Below are 16728 nucleotides of genomic sequence, written 5' to 3'. Positions count from 1 at the left end.
GGCCTTGAAGTCATCTGTCTTGAAGAAGTCTTCTGAGTGATGTGTGCTTTTTTTGAAGAAAAAAGTGCACTTACTGAGTGTAGCCCCCGAGCCTCTTGCTATTTGGAACAAAAAGTTGGAGGGTCTTGAATCTGAGTTGTTGAAAAGAACTAAAAACCTCTCCTGTTGTAGCCCCTGAGCATATATCTAGGTTCTTTTGTTCAAAAAGAACTCGAATGCAGGGTCTTGGCATATTCTCTGATAGTCTGCTTTTGTCAGATGTAGTTGTATGGTGGTGGTTGAGTGTAAATGTTGTTTGTTCACGAGTGGTGCAGTGTTGGTATATCCTTTCGAATATGCTTGTCCTTGAGTACTGTTCCTTCACACCTAAGTCCTCTTTCATTGAATTTTGTCTTTTCACTGTGTCCTTTGTTAGGTTTGTTCCGCTGGTGCTCCTAGTCCATGTGCACCGCTCCTTCGGTCTATAAATATCCTCCTAGAGTGCTGTTTTGATTCATTATGCATTTTGTTGCTTATTCTGAAGTCTTTGTAGTCATGAATATGGTAGTTTGTGAGGTAGAGTAGCCCCCGGACGTATTTTGTAGTTCTTTTGTGTCTTGCCATAGCTGGAGGGAGTCTTGTGATAGGGATTAGAGGTGGGCTAATCCCGTAGCAGCAATGCCCCAGCTATCGATGTTTGACCACCGATAGCTTACCATGGGGGTCCCTAGGGTAGTATGTTCAGGCTTCAGCGTATGCAGAACTCAACGGTAAACGCAAAAGATAGTCAATTTATCCTGGTTCAGACCCTCGATCTCTGATCGAGTAATAGCCCTACGTCCAGTCAGCGTTAGCCTTTGCATTGGATTGATTGTCAAATATTGTGTCATACAATTGTTCTCTGAACTCTAGATCCAAGGAGCCCTGCCCTCCTTTATATAGAAAGGAGGCCAGAGTCCTAGTCGGTTTACAATGAGAGTTCCTAGTAGGATTATAGAGTAATCCTGCTACTAAGAGTATAGGAGAAGTATCCTAATTAGACTAGGTCTTCTCCCTTCCTTGTGGGGTATCCCATGGGTCCCGTACCGATAGAGATATAGCTGTTTTAATTTGAAGTTTCTGTGTAGTCTAGAATCTAGAATAGTTTCGATTGTATCCTATTTTGAGTAATCTAATAATGGAATCTGGGATTGTGGTTTGAATAAAAGTTGTAGATAATTTCTTAAGACTTCCAACCATATAAAGTATGTCTGTTTTGGATATTTGGAACTCGCTATATGACTGTTTTACCGAGCTGTTGATGTTCGAACTCGTCTAGAAAATTTTCGGAACGTATTCTATATCTCTATAAGTGCATATAATTTGGAAATCTCTAAATCTTAAATATTTGTGTTGGATGTCAGATGTCTGGAAGAGGAAGAGGCCGAGGTTGTGGAGGTGTTCCCCCACATCCACCACCACCACCACCACCTACTATTGAGCAACTTCTGGCAGTGCAGACACAACTTATGCAACCTCTGGTGCAGAATCAACCAATTGGTGGAGCACCACATGACAAGCATGGCGAATTTTTGAAGGGCCATCGCCCAGTGTTTTCTCATGCCACTGATCCACTAGAAGCAGATGATTGGCTTCGTGCAGTGAAAAAGCAATTCAACAAAGCGTAGTGCGATGACCAGCAGAAGGTGTTGTATGCATCAGGACAACTCCAGGGAGAAGCAAAAGACTGGTGGGAGGCATTTGAGTATGGATGTCCCGCCAATGCTCCTCCTATCACCTGGCAAGAGTTTAGAGAGAATTTCAGATCTTACCTCATACCTAAAGGATTGATAGGGCTCAAGCAGGAGGAATTCAGAGCTCTGAGCAGGGATCTATGTCTGTGGCTAAGTATCATGACAAATTTACTCAGTTGTCACATTATGCTTCGAATGAGGTGGCTGATGATGCTAATAAGCAACGCCGCTTTCTCAAGGGTCTATATGATGGTCTACAACTCCAGCTTATGTCCAATACATACCCCAATTTTTAGACGCTGGTGAATCATGCTATTGTTATTGACAACAAGCGCAAAGAGATGGAGGCTAAGAAGAGGAGGCTTCAGGGACAGGCCTCTAGAAGCAATACTTGTCTGCGCACCAACCCTCAGCAAGGCTTCTAGCTATTTACACCAAAATTTGGAAGGAAAGTCACAGAGACCTAGAAGCTCCTAGGATCGTATCATCAAGGGATTAGTTACGGGCGGATTAGAAACAACTGATTTAGACGCAAAATCTAGGAATCGGCTTTCTTCGAACAGCGCCAGCAGATAACAACAAGGCTATGATCAACGTCAGGACAAAAACATGTTGGACTCTACAAAAAAGGAAAGATTAGAGTCCAAGTTATCTTAAATTAGGAATATTTTCATTTTTATGCCAAAGTCTATAACAAATCATGCTCAAATAGGATTCATGTTTAGGCTCCGGGTATAAATACTAAACCCTGACTATTGTAAGAAACAACCAATCAATCAAATACAAGTCAATTACTTTTTTCGGCTCCGGCCACCCCTTAGGAGTAGGAGTAGAGTAGATCTCGGCGAGTTCTTCAGCAAGTACAGCTGCATCGATCCGGTCGACCTCCACTGCTTGTTGTAAGTACCGTCATGGTTTATACCTCTGTTCGTATGGCTGCATCGATCCGATCGACCTCCATTGCGGCTCTGGTATAAGCTAGTTATCAACTCTTGCCTAATTCAAGTATGACCTGTGTGATTCTGCCTCACACCCCACTGCTTGAATTAGATCAAGGTCAAGTTATCGGCTCTACCTTTGAATGGCAGTCTTTGATAGATTCATTAAGTTACCGATATTGCTTATTCCTTTCATTGTTTATCTAATTATAGCAATATCACTCTGCCCAATTGAGATTGATCTGGATTGGCCTTATATTTTATTTAACCCATCGTTTGCTAATCTTAAACTGATCTAATCTGCATCTTAAATGATGAGTTATGTTTTTATTGGCTGTTTTATATCAATCTTAATCGTGCATAGCGTACGGTTAAGGCATGTTTGATCTTGAGTAGATCTATTGGTTAGCGAGAACCATTCCATGGCCCGTCATCATGACCTATGGGATTCTACCTCTCACTCCACTGTTGGCACCATGGAGTGGGGATCGTTAGTTGATAGATCCGTTCCTAAGAAGGCATGACCTTAACTGTGCGCTATGCCTGAATCGGTTGTTTAGCCGATATCGAATGCTTTCATAAACAGTTCACATCATGAGATCGTTGAAGTAGAGATAAGTTGAAAGATGTGTTAGCCCCATGATCTTGTTATTGTATTATGGCCTGCATGATTCTGCCTCATGCCCCACTGATATTAGTAATGAGTTTGGGTCGTCGAGTCTATTGTTGTTTCTACGACCTACATGATTCTGCCTCATGCCCCACTGGTAATGGCGATAGATGAGATCTAACATGTTCATTAGATTTATCTTTATTAGATGGTTGAGCGGTGTTGAATTGTTTCTTTACATAAACAGGAGTTCGGTTACTTGTAATCATTGGCTCAGTATAAACCAATCATCATCCATATCTTATTGCCATCGATTAATGTTTGCTTAAAGATATTTATTCTAAATGATAACTGATTCTTCTTCACACGATCCCATGAGCTCTAACTGACTTATTCTCATGAATATACTGGGATAGGCTATTTAGCCGATTTCCTTCCATATCGGCTCTCATAGCCATACTTTCAGAACTATCTGGCAACACTAGCAAGTTCCACCCTTAATTACTGATGAACTTTCTCTCCTTGTCAATTACAGGGTCAAATTGACTGGCATGCCTCAGGAGGATTGCGTAGGATCGACCACCCCTGCACTGAAGCTAGGTGAATCTGCTCCATCGAGCGGACTCTTCCGGCTTGCTGCATGTGTCCTTGGCATGAGACAAAATTCTATGTCGACACACGTTTCTGGCACACCCGGTGGGACACCACAATCATCATGGCAGTTCACAACAATGACAACATCCTTATGGTACATTATAAAGACCTACCTGATGAAGATAGGGATACCATCAACAAAGCTACGGAAGAATTTTAGAAGAAGTGTTTGTTGTCCTACACCAAAACGCATGACAGCACAATTATTCAAAAATTTCCACTACCAAGAGTTCTACTACACGAATAGACAGATATAATTGAAGCTAAAGAAAGGCGTTTCTTTACGGAAGCCATAGACAAATCTGTTTGTGATGTCCTATCAAGCCGCAATGAAGCTTTCGTTGACACATTTCAAAACACCATGAAAGAGGCGATTCATGGAATTCCAGTTAGTCAGGTTGGATCCACTTGTTACAACATCCAAGATTCGTTGACCCAAGGGACTAATCAAGTCGGCACCAGCCATCAAGAAGCAGCACCAGCTGGTAATGGTGAAGTCTAGGCACTTCAAGGTTCATCTGAATAAACTCTAGGTGCTACTACAAATCAAATACAGTACAATCCTAGACCGTCAATACAACATGTGCAACAGCCGGCACAGAAAAGTCAGAACCAGATGATCAATTTTTGCACATCAGGCCACATACCATCATCGACTCAGATGATAGCACCATCCATTCAGAAGATCCATAGAGATATAGATCCTTATGTCTATAATCAGAGACTTCAAGCAGAAAGCCAGCAAAGGATCCAATAGATTGAGATTCCACAAGGCTATCATTATGGCATGGATTATAACACCCTCCACATGATGCCAAATCCAGGATATCAAGGCACGCAGGATTTCAATCCACAGATGGGTCAGCAAGTACAGAGAAATCCAAATCCGCAAGCTGATGAGTTGCTGCTGAAGGTGATCGAGATGATGAAGAATCAGTTCGGCCTGAAGCCAAAAGGGTTGACCTTTTCATACAAACGCCCATATCCAAAGTGGTATAATTTGGTCGCTCTTCCTACAAATTATAGGCTCCTAGAATTCACCAAGTTCACTAGTCAAGATGGTACAAGCACAATAGAATATGTCAGTCGGTATCTTACACAATTGTCGAAGCATCAGTTAAGGATGCCCATCAAGTTCATTTCTTCTCCTTGTCCCTGTCAGGGCCGGCCTTCACTTGGTTCTCATCACTACCAGTTAACTCCATTACCAATTGGGCTAACCTAGAGAAGAAGTTTCATACATATTTCTACACTAGGACTGGAGAGAAGAAAATAACCGATTTAACAACCATGAGATAGAGGACTAATGAATCAGGCACTAAGTTTCTTCAGACATTCCAAGAGACTAAGAATCTATGTTTCTCAGTGAGCTTGTCCGATGATCAGTTAGCTGCCTTAGCCATCCAAGGAATGCTGCCGATATGGAAAGAGAAACTGCTAGGATAGGAATTTGACAACTTGGGTCAATTGGCTCAACGGGTGGCAGCACTTAATAGCCAATTCCAGAGCATACGTAGAGATACCCAATTCCAGAAGAGTACCTCAGTGGCCGAAGCTTACGATCCATATTCAGTCAATGGTGGCTATGAAGATGAAGAAGAAGAGGTTGCTACAGCTAAATGGAATTGGGGCAAGAAGACAGTGATAGTGCCAAATCCTTAGGGAAGAGGAGTTGAGGAGAGTTATGACTTTGATGTTACCAAATCGGACAAGCTCTTTGGTTTCTTGCTTGAGAAGGGGCAGATCAAGTTGCCTGATGGTCATGTCATGTTGCCCCTTGATCAGTTGAAGAACAAGAAGTTCTGCAAATTCCATAACGCTACTTCTCATTCCACTAATGAATGCAGAATCTTTGGGCAGCATATACAGAGAGCTATTTAGCAGGGGAGGCTCAAATTCGATACACCTCGAAAGATGAAAGTCGATGATAATCCTTTCCCAAGAGATCAGAACATGGTTGATGCTGGGCTGTTCAAAGAAAAAACTAAGGTTCTAACATTGGCCAAATCAAACGAAGCTAGAACAGTTAATCCCAAGATGCAAATATCGGCTGATGAGTACAGAGAGATTAGAAGACGTCGTGCCAAACAAAAGAGCCAATACAAGCAGGGGAAGACATCAAAAGAAGAGACATCAAAGCCACGGGTCACGTCTTGGATTCTATTGAATAAATGGCAGTGGTAGAAGGAAAATGATTATTAGCATTGGTTAAAAGATCAAGCATACCAGCATCAATTAGAAGAAGAGAAGTATGAAAGGGAACAAGTTGAATTACATTAGAATTGTCCCCTTTTTAGACATTGCTGGAATGAAGGTTTGAAGTTGCCTACCAGACACGGCTGTCCAGAATGTAGCAATCAATGTCGGGAGTATGGGCAATCTCGAACCAACCACCGGTCTATCCATGCTCAAGATGCATATCATTATAACAACATGGATCGGCGCTTAAAAACAAAAGTGTTCATGATTGGTTGGGGAAAAGAGTCATTGGATAGAACTGGGCTGATCATGAAGAGGAAGGCGCTGAAAGAATATACACGTGGCAGGAAGGCTAGTGGTACCTAGGAGATTTGACGAGAAGCCAAAAGAGAAGGGTGCAGCGCCTAAGGAATAAAGAGTTGGAACAAGCTCAAGTATCTGGTAAAACTCAAGTATGGCGTACCAAGCAGATAGCTGATAAGAGGCAACCATCGGCTAATATCCAAATGGCTTTTATGTTGCCATCAGAGTTCAGAGCTCCAGCAAATCAAGAAGTTTATTCGGATTTCGACGAATCGGAGTATGAAGAGATGGTTGCCAAGTTGATAGTCGTGTAGCAAGCGATATTTGACAGACCAATCAAACATCGGCACTTGAAGGCATTGTATATGAAAGCTTTTGTAGATGGGAAGTCGATGAATAAGATGTTGGTGGATGGAGGTGCATCTATCAATCTTATGCCTTATACTACTTTTCGTAAGCTTGGCAAAGGACCAGAAGATCTGTTGGAAACCGACATGATGCTCAGAGACTTTGGAGGTAACACGTCTAAGACCCGGGGGGCAATAAACGTCGAACTAACAATCGGGAGTAAAACTCTACTCACCACATTCTTCATTATCGGTGGGAAAGGATCATACAGTTTACTCCTCGGTCGTGATTGGATTCATGCGAATTGCTGCATACCGTCGACCATGCATCAGTGTTTGATTCAATGGCATGGAGATGATGTCGAACTGGTTCATGCTGATGAGTCTGTAATCGCGACAGCCGATCCAGTCTTTTGGGAACTAGGAGATTTCAAGTGTTTTTCTAGCAAGACATGGGAAGGAGGCTTCATTAAAATCAGCAATGATAGCCAATAGCCGATGCAAGCTATTGGCTCTAAGAGTTTGTTTTAGTAGAAAAGTCACAGCTTCACATCGGCCGTTGGATCAAAGGAAAATGAGTATTAAGTCTTGGAGATGGGTTTAGGCCGACGTATGTGAAGGCTGAGTTAAAGTGTAAGTGCGATTCAGAGTTATTGGATTTCTTAAGAGAAGTTCTGTTTCACTTAATAGGACACTTGACCTAGGTTGATTACTCGTCTGACCTTTCATATTGAAAATTCTACTGGACATTATCCTAGCGTCTGAGCAACATTCGATAGCCGATTCATTCTCTGCTCTAATAGCCAGTACCATAAGGGTATTGCCTCTAGTTTAAAAATGAAAATCTTCAAAGGCAATAAAAGCCGATACGATATGTATCGCCTATAGAGCAAAAAAAAAGATAGAAACAGTCATACACAAGAGCATTGCACTGAGGTGCATCCACGAAAAGAACATGAGTCTTTGTTCATCAGGGTTACCCTAAGTACAAACTATTTAAAGACCTTGTTCACCACATCCCACGTGGATGTGATGTCCACTATGGCCTCCGCTGCCATGATGAATTCTTCGAGCAGGTCTTCGTGCTCCTCAGGGCCATCACCAATCGGGAAACCAACCTCCATAGTATGAAGATCATGCCTGGTCTAGACTTGCGCTGTAGTTAGAGCCACTAATGCACCATGGTGAATGCCATGAAGGGCAATCTCCTAGACGTAGGCTGCGATATCTTGGAGACGAATGCCGGTGGAGGAACCCAGGGCATTAACGACGTCCACGGCTACATTCGCCACCAATTGGAGAGATTCCAACTGTGCTATCAGGGCTGACAATCACGAAACAAGGAAAACATCAAAATAAGAGTAATAAAATCAGAGTAAGAGGCCTTCATGGAATTCATCTTACCCGCCACCATGGCGTCTAATTCGGCCAGTCGCGCTCGGATGAAGCTGGCCTCCTCCTCGGCCATATGGAGGGTGGCCTAGGAAACCCCGAGGCGAATCTCTAGTTGGTCGTTCTCCCAAGTTGCCTTGGAGTAATGGTTTTGAGCCATCCTCCACTCATGAAGATAGCGTCGGGTGTCGTCGCCGTTGTAGGAACCAAAAGAATCCAATGACGAGGCCGACACAGAAGATGCAGCATCAGAGGGTCCGTCGGCCGTGAGAAGAGGACAGAAACTATCATTCACAACAAACCTATAGGCGAGTTAGACCTATTCATCATCATGAACAAGAAATGTTGATCTCACCTCATGTGTTGGAGACGCTGGCTCATTGGCATACTCTCCTCTGGAATTTCCTCTGCCGTGCGCTTACCTTGATTATTGTAACACCTCAGGTGTTTGGCTTCCACATTTGCACTTGCATTTCATAAACATGAGCATCATTCACCCAGTCATGAGTTAGAATTGTATGAAACATGCTTTTAAAACATTGCAACATATTGTTACATTCTATGTGTGATTGTTTTAGGAAATGAATATTGTGTAACCCTACACTAAAGTGCAACATGTGCAACACACTTTAGTGAAACATGGTGAGCTAGTACAATGCCACAAACTCATGAAACACATGAAACATGGTTTTGAAACAGAAGTCACAAAGTTACTTGTTTGTCCTTGTTTCAATACATGTGATGCTTGATTTTGGTGTGACCAATGTGTGGTGTGGCTAATTATCCTCTTAAGCAACTTAGTTATACTTAGAATGTCATTGGGAACAATGTTCATATTGATCATTTTTCCTAATTAGGTTTCCATGTCATGGTTTGATTATTATGGACCCCTATAGCTCCTGAGTTTGACTGTTTAAAAAGTATAGCTTAAAGTGTTTGTATGTTTGAGGAACCTAAAGCAAAGTTGTAGCAAATTACATAAGGAACAAAAATTATTTTATGACCATCTCATGAAAATGTGTAGAGCATGCTCAAAAATGGCCCACAAGTCAGTTTTGAGGTCTATTTGGAAACTCAGAAAATTTCTAAGTCAAAAACCAGTTTCTAGTTTCATTGGCTCGACATTGGGGATGATTTTACTAATGATTCTTTGAGAATTTGGTATTGGTATTTTAATATGAATTGTAGACTATATGTAGGGCTACAACTTTCATTTAGATGGATTTCACTAATCATCAATGGTTTAATAGATCAAGCGTCATCAATTTGGGCTGACAGACTGTGATTTCTTAACTGATGGTGAGCTACAGTAGTCTGACCAGTTACAGAAGTTCACCGTCGTGTGGCACCGTGCGTCGCCGGCTGCCTGCCTGCTCAGGCTACGTCAGGCCAGAGCACGGCAATTGAAGCCCCTGCACGCGACCGAGAGACCCCCCTGCCACATTTCCTTTCTTGCGTCCTTCTCTCTCCCGCAGCGGCCGCAACGGACCATCGTCGTCGCCACCGGCTCCGCCGCGCTTGCGCATGCTCGCCGCGGTACCACAACCAGCAAGCTTCTGCCCAAAAGCTCCGCTAGCACCCCACGTACCTCGTCACCACCCTCGCTGAGCCAAACAAGCCGTAGGTGAGGTCCTTTGGCCATTTCCGCCATCGTCGCCATTATTGTCGCCTCGCCGGAGTTGGGGCTCACCGTGGCCAGCACAGCATAGACCCTCTTCTCCTTCCCTAGCTCTCGCCTAGTCTTCTACATCACACGTAGATGCTCTGGTGATGGTGCTACTGCCAATGCCAGTTTGGCCAGGCCGGAACACGGCCGAGCGCCGCCGTGTGCCATGGCCGAGCCGCCATGCGCCATGGCTGCCTTACCTAGAGTCCGCTAGAGCTTAGGATTAGTAGGTCAATCGACGCGGGAGGTCGAGGCGGTCACGTTGGTGCCGTCGTCGTCGCCGGAGACAGCCGTCGGTGAGCTCCACCGGTCCCCGTCGAGCTAACCGATGTCCCCTATTTTTTGTATCACTGACGTGTGGGCCAGCTAACATGTGGACCCCGCCTGTCAGTCACTTTGAATTGAAAGCCAGTTCAATTATTTCTAGTTTTGATGCTATTTTGTAAAATCTATATCTAGAGTTTGGTAGCTCCAAATTGCATGGTTCCAATTTTGTTAGGATCATAGTGAAGTGTAGTATTTAGGAAAAATATAACATGAACACTTGTAGTGAAATTTTTGGATGAATTAAATAGAAACTTAAAATGTGTTTTTAAATGCATGCAAACTTGTTCAAATTTTATCTTGAGTTCCTGTGCTCCAAAAATTATGAAATTTTGTTGGTAAGCTCTTCTTGCTTAGTAGAAGCTCTGGTAAAAATTTGAGAGTCATTGCATGTATGGTTTTTGAGTTATAGATTTTCCTTTTATCATTGAATGATCCTTGTGTGAATTTTTGTAATTTATCTATGAATCCAATGACCATGAAATTTTGTGGGGGATGTCCTAGTACTTTAAGGATGCTAGAAAAAATATAAAATCTGTTGCTTGACACTTTTCACTAGGGTTTCCTAATTATGTCATTTTAAGCCTTTATGTCTTGTCATTTTTGTGTAGGATGCTATACTTGCTCAAATGATGTGAAATTTTTATAGTAGTCTACTTGTAGTATGTAATACCCACTGTAATTTTTGTAGATTAAATGGTGTAGTTATCATATATGTTTATCATTTCTCTTAATTAATTAAATAAATTAAGAAAGGCATTAAAAGAAATGAATTGGTGGTGAACACTTTACTTTCTGGTGTTCTTGTGATATGTGTGATAAGTGAGAAAAGTTGGTTTTATCCAATTAATTGTTTGCAACATAAGTTAATAAATATTTCCTTGCATTATGTCTTTCTGGACAGTTCTCGGGACTTTACAAAGTTCCCCATGATATTTTGGTTTTTCTAGGAATGTGGTGAATACAAAAGTTGTAGATAACTTATGTATCTAGCTCCTGTCAAAATTTGGGGGCATTTGGCCCAGTAGTTTAGGCGCCACAGTCGTTCAAAGTTTGATCACAGTTTTGCTTGCTCTCTGTCTTGTTGGACCTGATTAGGTGGTTCTGTAAATTCGACCTTGTAAAGGTTGGATTCATGCCTTGAGGTCTGAAAATGAATTGTAGGAAATTTCATAAGCTTTCCAAATTGTCTTCTTGCCTGTCATTTTGATTTGTAGATCTCTAGTTATGGTCAGTTTACTGTACCGCGATATAAGTTCCTGTTTTGCTGAAATACGAATGATTGTGTGTGTGCTCAGTTGCGATGTTCTTGTTGATTGTTTAGGTGCTAGCCTAACTTGAGAACATGCTTAGGTGCAGGTGCTAGGTCCTTAACTGAAGATGAGCAATTATACATTAGGTTGTATAAACTTGGTAAGTTAAAGTGATTTTAATAGAGCTTAAGTTGGAAAATGCGGACTGCAGTAAGCATGTGCATTCCCCGAGCATTTCTAACTTCATTCATGTGCATCCATGATATTTATCTTGCACATACATGCAATAGGTGTGCCAGAGGGAGTGATGCTTCTAGAGTTTGAGGGAACAAGCCAGGAGGAGGAGCCCAAGGTGCTGGCAATCGACGAAGCAGTCGCCGAGGAGGAGTTGCCCGAGTGCCCTGACCATCAACCGTCGTCTTTCCTGAAAGGCAAGCCCCGGAGCATATTAAGTCTCCCATGTTTTTATAAATATCTTGAGTATCTTTTATTCATTGATGATGCATTAAGTATAGGAATTGGTTGGAACCAATTGTTGCATTATATGCCCATCCTTGTCCAGATATCGCACTTGAATCCTATTTAAGTTCAGGAACGGGTTAAATGCTTAGCCATGCTTAGTGCGGTAGAAGTCTGGTGATTTCCTGTCACCTGCGAGCTTTAGGATGAGGTGGATCACAGTTGGCTATATTTGTTATCATGGAAAAGAACCATGTTAATAATGAATTAAGACCGGGCGGAGTCTTGTGTAGGTTTGGACATAGTGACTCCGTCTGTGTCGTTTAAGGACCGATACGCTGTACGTCCTCATGTTATGTTGAACGCAGCATAACACTTAGCTGGCCGGATAACTCGTTCCGACCACGACGCCTAGTAGCTCGACTTAGGCTGGGAACGTGAGCAGTGGCGTGCATTCTGGAGGTAGTAAGGATGTGCAGAGAGCCATTGGCATAAGTCCAAGGCGGGTTAGAGTTCCGAGCAACCTTGGCAGAGTGGTTCTCTGAGAATGCCGATTTGTTTGGACTCGCGACCCTAAATTGTGCCAAAGGTGACTTGTTTGCGACCCTGACGGGGGAAGCAGGGTTTGTGTTTAGGAATACCCCTCTAGCTAGATAGGAATCGATTCGAATCGTCGTCTCTCTTGGATAGTGAGAACTTGATTGAGCAGCGGCAACATAGATTCAATTAATTTAATGATATGGTTAATTGGATGTCGATGATAATGTTGCCACGATTTATACCTGCTATGGTTATTAATGTTTGCATCTTAATCAAATGATTGTTTAGTACAGGTGCTAATATGGATGACAGGTTAATGGCTAAAAATCACTGCTAGCTCAGGTTAAGAGTTGATCATTATTACTTATGCTTTTCCACAAAAAGAAAGTGTCAGACAGATCCACTAAATTAAGCTATGCATGATCCTTGGTGTCATTTGTTTTGGTTTCCGATGGGTAAGTCTCGCTGAGTACATTCTCGTACTCAGGGTTTATTCCCTCTTGTTGCCATGACCTTCTATATTAGAGCTTCTGTAAGTATTGTCTCCACCCGGTAGGTGACGAAGACTAGATCACGGGCATGATCTCTGTTTCTCTTATCTGAATGCTTTTGCGGGTTGTGATCAGCAAACTAGTATTTGTATTTGAACTCAGGTGTGTAAGTTAAACTATTTACTTCCGTGTACTTTACAACACTTGTTTTGTAATAACGATGACTCTGAGGTGATGTAATCTATTTGTAAACCATCTGTGAAATGTTGTAACGTATGATATGTTATGTAGAATTACTGTGATCTTGGTTGTATGCAAGTTGGTTTGAAATCCTTTGTGGTTTCAGTTGACTACCGGGTTTATATGGGCTCAAGTGCGAGAATTTGATCGTTTTGGCGATTGTTTTTGTACTTGTGCTCTTATAAATTGGTCAGTTTTGTGACAGCTATCTTCGTCGGCCATGGAAGAACGATTGGATCTACGAAAGGGAGAAAGAGAACCGCTACAGGCTTTCAACAGGTAGAGAAGAGCGGAGAAATAGTTGCGAGTAAGGATGTATTCGACGCCGAAACCACCAACTAGTTTTTGAAGACTTGAAGCGAAGGGACGGGCGCCTCAGGACATGTAAAAGGCAATAACAATTAATGGAAGGCGAAGCACCACTTCACTAATGCCAATGGGAATACAGCACTGAGCAACTGAAAGGCAGGAAATCGAAGGGTTCTCTTAATAAAAGCCGTTTTTTCAGACTTGGTGAAACCAAGGGCCTGGATCGGCTATATCAAATCAGCTCTTTAGCCAAAAAGGCAAGAATAAACAAAAGTGATACGCATAGTGCCAAGACAGGAAAATTATATGCTAAATATCGCCTATTACAAACTACGGGTCGAGGAAAACCTTGCCTACTATGTCATCGGCCAAGGTATCAAAAGCTATAGAATTGGCGGCACTCATGAAATCCTCGACCAAACGCTCTTGCTCCCCAGGGTATGCTGCGTCTGGAAAACCATGGGGAAGAAGCTGAAGATTTTGGCCCGAATAGGATTGGGCGGTAGCCAACGCCATGGCAGTGCCATGATGAACGCCATGGAGAGCAACCTCCTTGACATGATTCAGGATGTCATGCAAATGAACCATCGGAACGGCGCCCCTAGCATTGACAAATCCCACCGCATGATCCGCAGCTAATCGAAGGTCCTCCAGTTGAGCAGATAGATCTAAAAGATTCAAAGGGGAGGTGATCAGAGTCTCGAAGACAAAATTAAAAAGAAGTAGAGGTTACAACAGGTATCTCACCTGCAATTCTAGCCTCGGCCTTGGCCAACCTATCCTCCACTGAATCTATCGCAGGAGGTGACCAGCATCAGACCATGGCCAGGGCCAATTCTACGAGGGATAGACAGTCAGCAAGACTTTGGCCATGTCGATCAATGGAGGCAAGTAGATTGTCATTATCAATCTGCCTCATCTGATGGCAAGAGGACTGGTGGCAAGCCATCGATGAGGAAGGCCCTAAGGGCCGGACAGAGTCAGCCCTGTTCCCCAAGGCAGCGGAGGCATCACGGGATACACCTTCCTGACGACAAAGGCACTGACGTGATGATGCAGATCCGATGAAGGCCTTCTCAAGGGACCTCTTGCTGTTCTCCATGATCTCTGACCTACGAAAGAGCAGGAACTATGCTAGGGGTGCAGAAGTTTTGGGGCAAAGTGAGTTATCCTTAGATCAACTGCCAAGGCACGTTTATATAGCCTAGGAAGGCGAGAAGATAGATTTTGCCAGGGGTGTGAGTTTGGAATCAGAAATGGAAGCAAAACGACACTCCGGAAGTTCAGGAGATGGATAACGGAAGGGTAACAAATTCAAACTTATTGTTTCCCCAAACTACGAAGCATTGTGGGACGGATACAAAGAACATACATTGACTAGAGATCTACCCACCAAGGCCTCTTTGGATTGAAGGGAGTCTGGATCCCCATAAGGCCAAGGGTCATCGTGAACCAAGTCACATCGACCTATTGATAAGATTGTGCAAGAGAAAGGGAAGAGCCGCCTGCCTAATAGATACCCAACTAATTCCTTGGTGACTGGGAAACCGCTTGAAAGAAGCTTGTGGCTTTCCCGATAGGCATTTGATGGAACAAACATGGGGAAGATGTCCACATATTCTAGCCTTCACAAAACCCTAAAATAGTTTTGTGAGCATGGAGAGAAGACCCAGGTGATATCATAAGAATTCTTCTAACTACGATGGCTGGTCTTCTTGCTCAACGAAATGCTAGAATAAGTGACACAATTACCCCATGCACAAGAATTCTTCTAACCACTCAAGATCTGCATAGCAAAGGGATAAACCATGGAGGATCAAGCGGAATAGGAGACACCTGAGGAAGCAGATAATGCTCTGAAACATGGGCTTGGAAGGATGCGAAACATGGCTGAATTGTTGAATTTGCTCCCACTAGGGTCGGATAGCCATTTTATAGCTGGCTTGGAAGGATGAGTCCAAATGCCCATGGGGCAATAATGCTCTGAAAAAGTTTTAAAGCATGGGCTCATCATTTGATATGCCCCAAAATTCCTTACCCGTGACTATGGGCCTATCAGGAGCGCGAACAAGGTAATTTTAGAACAAAATTTCTTTTGTTCCAAAATTGGGGGGCATGTGTTTACACCAAAATTTGGAAGCAGATTCACAGAGAACCAGAAGCTCCTAGGATCGTATCATCAAGGGATCAGTTGCGGGTGGATTAGAAATAGATGATTCAGACGCGGAATCTAGGAATCAGCTTCTTCGGACAGCGCCAGCAGATAACGACAAGGCTACGATCAACGCCAAGACGAAAACATGTTGGACTCTACAAAAAGGGAAAGATTAGAGTCCAAGTTATCTTAAATTAGGAATATTTTCATTTTTTATGCCAAAGTCTATAACAAATCATGCTCAAATAGGATTCATGTTTAGGCTCTGGGTATAAATACCAAACCCCGGCCATTATAAGAAACAACCAATCAATCAAATACAAGTCAATTACTTTTTTTGGCTCTGGCCACCCCTTAGGAGTAGGAGTAGAGTAGATCTCGGTGAGTTCTTCAGCAAGTACGGCTGCATCGATCCAGTCAACCTCGACTGCTTGTTGTAAGTACCGTCATGGTTTATACCTCTGTTCGTATGGCTGCATCAATCCGGTCGACCCCCACTGCGGCTCTGGTATAAGCTAGTTATCGACTCTTGACTAACTCAAGTATGGCCTGTGTGATTCTGCCTCACACCCCACTACTTGAATTAGATCAAGGTCAAGTTATCGGCTCTACCTTTGAATGACAGTCTTTGGTAGATTCATTAAGTTGCCGATATTACTTATTGCTTTCATTGTTTATCTAATTATAGCAATATCACTCTGCCCGATTGAGATTGATCTAGATTGGCCTTATATCTTATTTAACCCATCGTTTGCTAATCTTAAACTGATCTAATCTGCATCTTAAATGATGAGTTATGTTTTTACTGGCTGTTTTATATCAATCTTAATCGTGCATAGCGTGCGGTTAAGGCATGTTCGATCTTAAGTAGATCTATTGGTTAGCGAGAACTATTCCATGGCCCATCATCATGGCCTATGGGATTCTACCTCTCACCCCACTATTGGCACCATGGAGTGGGGATCGTTAGTTGGTAGATCCGTTCCTGAGAAGGCATGACCTTAACTGTGCGCTATGCCTAAATCGGCTGTTTAGCCGATATCGAATGCTTTCACGAACAGTTCACATCATGAGATCGTTGAAGTAGAGATAAGTTGAAAGATGTGTTAGCCCCATGATCTTGTTATTGTATTACG

This window comes from Miscanthus floridulus, chromosome 19, assembly GCF_019320115.1.
Source record: "Miscanthus floridulus cultivar M001 chromosome 19, ASM1932011v1, whole genome shotgun sequence".
In the NCBI taxonomy this organism is placed as follows: domain Eukaryota; kingdom Viridiplantae; phylum Streptophyta; class Magnoliopsida; order Poales; family Poaceae; genus Miscanthus; species Miscanthus floridulus.
Note: the sequence above shows the minus strand (reverse complement) of the source record.